The sequence below is a fragment of the Pyrus communis genome, chromosome 8 (assembly GCF_041283825.1).
Source record: "Pyrus communis isolate YQ-2024b chromosome 8, ASM4128382v1, whole genome shotgun sequence".
In the NCBI taxonomy this organism is placed as follows: domain Eukaryota; kingdom Viridiplantae; phylum Streptophyta; class Magnoliopsida; order Rosales; family Rosaceae; genus Pyrus; species Pyrus communis.
The window spans coordinates 13,454,413-13,460,505 of record NC_142572.1 but is presented as its reverse complement, the minus strand read 5'-3'; positions in this window follow the sequence as shown (position 1 = coordinate 13,460,505).

The window sequence follows — 6,093 nt, the reverse complement described above, 5'->3', positions numbered from 1 at the left end:
GTTTAAAATTAACTATGGATATTAACTCAAAAATTAAAATACCTAAAACTTAACTTTCCCAAACCCTCCCCAACCCCCCGCCGCCCCCCCCCCCCCCCCAAAAAAAAACTTATTTCACACGTTGTCTAAGTGTGGAAAAATAAAAGACAGCATGAAAGTAAATTCGGAACAAAACTAAAAACTAGCTAAACAATTAATCGAAAAATGAAAAATGAAAGATAAAATAATAATAAAAAAACAAAAGACAAAATCTAAATAAAAGAAAAATGAAAAAGAAAGAAAGATAGAACCTGATATGTGACAGGTAATGCAGGCCTTGAAAAGTTGCAGTGGGCGGCGAGAAAATATGCAGGCAAACACAAAGCAGCCCACTCGGCTGCACATATGGGACTCACACGCCTGCCACACTTGCACACCAATAACCCTAGCTGCTAGTGAACAACTCGCACACTTGCACACTTGCTGACTTGCACACCAATAACCCAGGGCCGAACGGCTCTCCCTCTCTTATTAAAAACAACTCGCACGTCCCTATGTCTCCCAATTCTGATTTTAAGACACCTCTTCAAGCCTTCAGCCACTCTCTCTCTAAAATTTAAGAGATGGCTCTCATTTCTCTAATTTCTCTCAGCCCTATATCTCTAGAAACTGAGAGATGTCTCTCATTCTTCTCACCTCAAGCCCAGCGCCCATTATTCCAAACCTTCCATTTCACAGCTGCTCCTTTATCTCTCTTAGCTCTTCATTCTTTCTGCAACCAATAACCCAGCAACATACACGTCTCCGTGTCTCTATAACCCAGCCTTGGTGGAGTGAGCTGAAAAGAAAAAGGTATAAATCTGTGTGCCTGCAGCTATTTCGGCCCCAGATTGGTTGAATCTGTGAATAAATGGATCAGCCTTTAGGTGAATGATTATGTCTCAGTATATTACTGCATCCATATCTCGCTAATTTGTCCAACATGCTCACGGATTTGTTCTGTTTGTTTGCATGTTGAATATGAATCATGATGAGTGTGGAACAAAATACTTGCATGGTTGAATCCGGGACTCAGGCTTGAACAAAAGTACTTATTTGTGCTGCCTGGATCCCCCACCCCCAAACTTGTGTTGTAATATATATTTTTTTTAAATGTGAGGGAGTGAGTGATTGAGTGAAAGGGGTTCCAAGTAGCATAGAGGCCTTCGCAGCAACCTCACCGTAAGCATTCTTGAACTCTGCCTCATTCTTTTCCGCATTCATGTAATTTCTGCACTTTACTACTGATAATGAAATCTCTGATGAATGTTGCGGATGTGAATGCATCAATGCTGCTTTGATTTCGCGCAGTGGAATTTAGGACCGAATCAACTCCAAACGTAATCTGCAAAGGCCAAAAATAAAAAAACTAATTAGACAAGAACTAAAAAGTGCAATTTTTTTTTTTTTTTTTTTTTTGGTTATAAAAAAAACATAAAGGCAAGAAACCAAATAAACGAAAATAAAAGAGAGTTAGAAAAATTGGGTTGCCTCCCAATTAGCGTTTTAGTTAACGTCTATAGCTAGACTGAGCGGAAAGCTGGTAATCAAGTCACCTGTTCCTTCAAAGTCAACCACTCCTTTATAACGTCTAAATTCAGTGTTTGGATTCTTCATATCAACCCTTCTTTGTGAATGAATCCTTGTAATCGAAGAGGGTCTCCCCCAACAATGTTTATTTATCCATTGAACTGACTTCCACCTTGTATTTAACGCCCACAACTTCTACACAGGTAGAATTTGTTTATGAGGAATTTGGCTGCCACAAAACAATTTTCGTATGCCTTAGCCTGCTTGTACAATTGGCCTTGATATTCTTTAAATTTAATGGGCTGTACTGCTAGAATGCCCAATTCAGCAACGAAAATTGTATCAGTAGTCGGTTGCCCTGTATGCAAATTCTTAAGTGTGTTCAAAACCTGACCATTTAATTTTCCAAATTTTGAATTTGTGTGAACATCCCTCTCCAACACATCTATTCCCATGCTTTCCTGCAGTCTTTGTGGGAAAAATTCTGACGGCACATGAACCTGGGGTGCCACAGATTCTGGTGGGATTATAGGATTAGGATATGTTGCCTTCTCCCCTAGACGTGAATGGCTGGAAGATTGCTCCTTAGCTTTTTAGACAATCTCTTCTTGATCATCATCGCTACGCCCACAGTTTAACGATTGAATCTGAAATCCTTGATGGGTTCTTTCAATGTACAATTCAGATGATTCCAACAATATAGAAATTTTTTCTTCCACCAGAAGTTCTTGGGGCACATCAAGTTGCTCAAAATATTGTAGATTACTTCATAAAACAAAGATACTTTTTCAAGCCGGGAGCGTAGTACTCTAAATATGGATCGTTCCAACACCTTTTTAAGTTGTTTCTCATATTGATATGTTTTTGGACAAACTCAGAAAAATATTCCCTTTCGGGGCATTGCAAAATGTCATGGTTCTTCAAACAGCAAATGGCACATGTTACACCCCACCCCCATTTTATTTAAAATATGATTTTGGGGTCTTAATTGGTGAGCCCAAGGGGCCCACCCTTGACTTGTTTGTCCCCGGCCCCCTTTTCTCAGTTGCCACATGACTTTCTTTCTCTCTCTCTCTCTCTCTCTTCTCTCATTCTCCCCGAGCTCTCTCTATCTCATTTATATCTCTTTTCCTCTTGGACCTCACTCTCCTTCTCTTCCTCTCGAGCTCATCTTTCTCTATCGGACACTTTCCCGATCAACACCCACACACACACCCAGTCATCCCCCACACCCAAGGAGACTCCGATGACGACACCACCATGCCACCATGACTCTCTCTCTCTCTCTCTCTCTTCATCTCTATGGAGCATAGAGAAACCCATGCGAGATTCCTCGTCTTTCCGATGATTGGTAAGCCACGAAACCTTTGAAACCCCTTTGTCTTTGTCCTTGTGTCAAATTCTAACCTAGTTTATGTTTTTTGGATGACGAAATTGCACGGAGACACACGGGTGTGCTAAACCCAGTTCCCGACGAACCGTGGTGCTCGAGCCCAGTTTCCGGTCACACTCGAACCTCTTTACGGTGAAACATAGGTATAAACCTCTAACCGTTGACCGTTGACTTTGACTTTCGAGTTGACTTTTTTGGTTTCGTCTGGAACCCCTCCTAGGCTAATTCGACGTCCTAAATCTGTTTCCGATGTCCGTTTTCCCAAATTCAATTGTTATAATAGATTTTTATTAATTGTACCCTTTATGTTCTTAGGGGCAATTTATTGTGACGATTCAGTCTTCACTAGCTTGTGTGGCTTTCAACGAGGAAGTACTGTGAATGGACCCCTTCTAAAATGCATGTTTTAATAGTAGAAATGCATACATGGAAAAGCATGATTTAACAATTATGTTCTATGAAACGCTTTGAGATAACAAGCTTATTGAGGCTATTTTGAATTATTACTATTTTTCCTATAATCCGTGTGCTTATAGAATATCTGATGGATGATGATATAATATTTAGAACACGTTTAGAGCACCTCTTTATAGTATAGATCATGGATAACTTTATACTATGAAGTTGTTTTTCAAATATATGTATGTTCAATGGTTTTGTACTTACCTAGTGGTCCCTATTCCGCTACGGGACGAGGGATGGATTTCAGTTCGTCCTGGGTGACGGTTATGGTGTTGGCATAGGGCTTGAAGTGTTTTTCCTCTGGTTATTAACACATGGACGGGGAGCTGGCAAGGGGCCTGAGGGTAATTTTCCTCTGGCTATTTGCATAGACACAGGGAGCTGGCATGGGGCCTGGAGGGATATTGGACATTCACTAGTGATTATTATATATACAAGATATGTTTTGAGACATTGCACGGCATGCTAGGTTTCGGAAAACCTATTTTTATCATGTTATATGAGCTTTCATAAAACCTGGGGGTTAGTATGTTGATAACTGTTTTATTATATATATATATATATATATATATATATATATATATATATCAACTTGGTACATTCATGCTTGTTTTGCGCCCCCTTTAGGACTTAGAATCGAGACATACAATCCCGACATCAAGGCACTTCCACAATGGCATTTTCGAATCCTCTCAGTGTAGGACCCACTCCTTTGTTCATTCAATTTTTATGTTAATTCTTTTAGTGTTCTAGACTAGATGTGTGCTCTGAATACGTTCCTTAAATGCATATTCATTATATTTAAATTTATAAGTCTTATTTTGTGACATCCCACATCGCCTAGGGGTATGATCCTTAAATGTATATTTTCATCCTTACCTAGTGCGAGGCCTTTTGGGAGCTCACTGGCTTCGGGTTCCGTAGGAACTCCTCCGAAGTTAAGCGAGAAGGGGGCTAGAGCAATCCCATGATGGGTGACCCACTGGGAAGTTGCTCGTGAGTTCCCAAAAACAAAACCGTGAGGGAATGGTAAGCCCAAAGCGGACAATATCGTGCTACGGTGGTGGAACGGGCCTGGGAAGTGATCCGCCCCGGGCCGGGATGTGAGAATTTAGTATCAGAGCCTAACCCTGGCCGCGTGTGTGCCGACTAGGACGTCGAGCCCCTAAGGGGGGTGGATTGTGACATACCACATCGCCCAGGGGTATGATCCTTAAATGTATATTCTCATCCTTACCTAGCGCGAGGCCTTTTGGGAGCTCACTGGCTTCGGGTTCCGTAGGAACTCCGAAGTTAAGCGAGAAGGGGGCTAGAGCAATCCCATGATGGGTGACCCACTGGGAAGTTGCTCGTGAGTTCCCAAAAACAAAACCGTAAGGGAATGGTAAACCCAAAGTGGACAATATCGTGCTACGGTGGTGGAACGGGCCCGGGAAGTGATCCGCCCCGGGCCGGGAGGTGACATATTTATTCCTTATTTTCAACATTTGCATTCAATAAATGGCTTTCGTCACCCTCGGGTGTCGGCCAGCACGTGCCTATCTTGGTGTTCAGGGAATATTGGGATCAGGACGTGTCAGCACAAACTGTAGGTTTAAATCCATAAAAACCCTTTTATGTTAAAGAAACCCATAAAGGCAACTCTCCTGCCAGTGGTGGTTCCATTGTTGAATTACTCTTAAAATCAACAAACCAAAACCTACAAAAATAAAAATAAAATCAACAAGTAAATAAAAAGATATATACAAAAATAATTAACTAAAAAAAAGATAAACACAAATTATTTGAAACAATCCCCGACAACGGTGCCAATTTCTTAATAGGATTTTTACCATCTGTAAAAGTAGGAATAAAAACACTTAAAAATACTTGCAAGAGTACAAGGTTATCGTAGTATAGCAACTCAAGCAAGGTCGCTTTCCACAGGGATTGAATGAATAATTTGTATTTATACAAATCCTTAGCTAATTATTTAGAACAAAGTTTCGAAGATGTCGATTTTGAAATTTAAAATAATAAAAACGAATTTAAATAAAAATAAGTAAATAATTGACAAAGTAAAGAAAGCAAAAGAAAACGGTTTTGGAAAACAATTTAAACACTAGGTTCTGCTGTCATCATTAACAATCCTATGCAATTTTACCAATTTAGTACTTATGAATTTTCACATACATACTTTGAAGGTTAGGTTTTCTTAATACATATTTTCCTCCTGATGTTCAAGCGAAAACGTATATCTAACATGCAACCCGTATGTGATGTTCAGATCAAATGTAAACATGCAGGACTCATTAAGATTTGTGAAAACCATTTGAAAAATCATGCAACCCTTAATAGCGTGATGTTCGCCTTAAGTGAACTTACAATTACTAATCACAAGAAGCCCTCTTCAATTTCAGGGTGATGTTCCAACAGAAATTGCATCAAATTACTTGTCTAAAAACCCTAATGGTCTCGAATCACTAATACAATTAGATAGTTTAATCGCAGTGATTAATAATTCAAAGCAAGCATGCATCCATTCTGAGAAAATTAATAAAATCACATATTCATGCTAAGGCTCAAGGCATCGCCCTAGCAAAAGAACTAGTTACGAACGATCATAATAAAAACTAAAGAAAATATATTAACTAGGAAAAGGATTGAAAACACCTTGTAGGTAAAAAGTATGAAGTTCTCCAAAATAATGC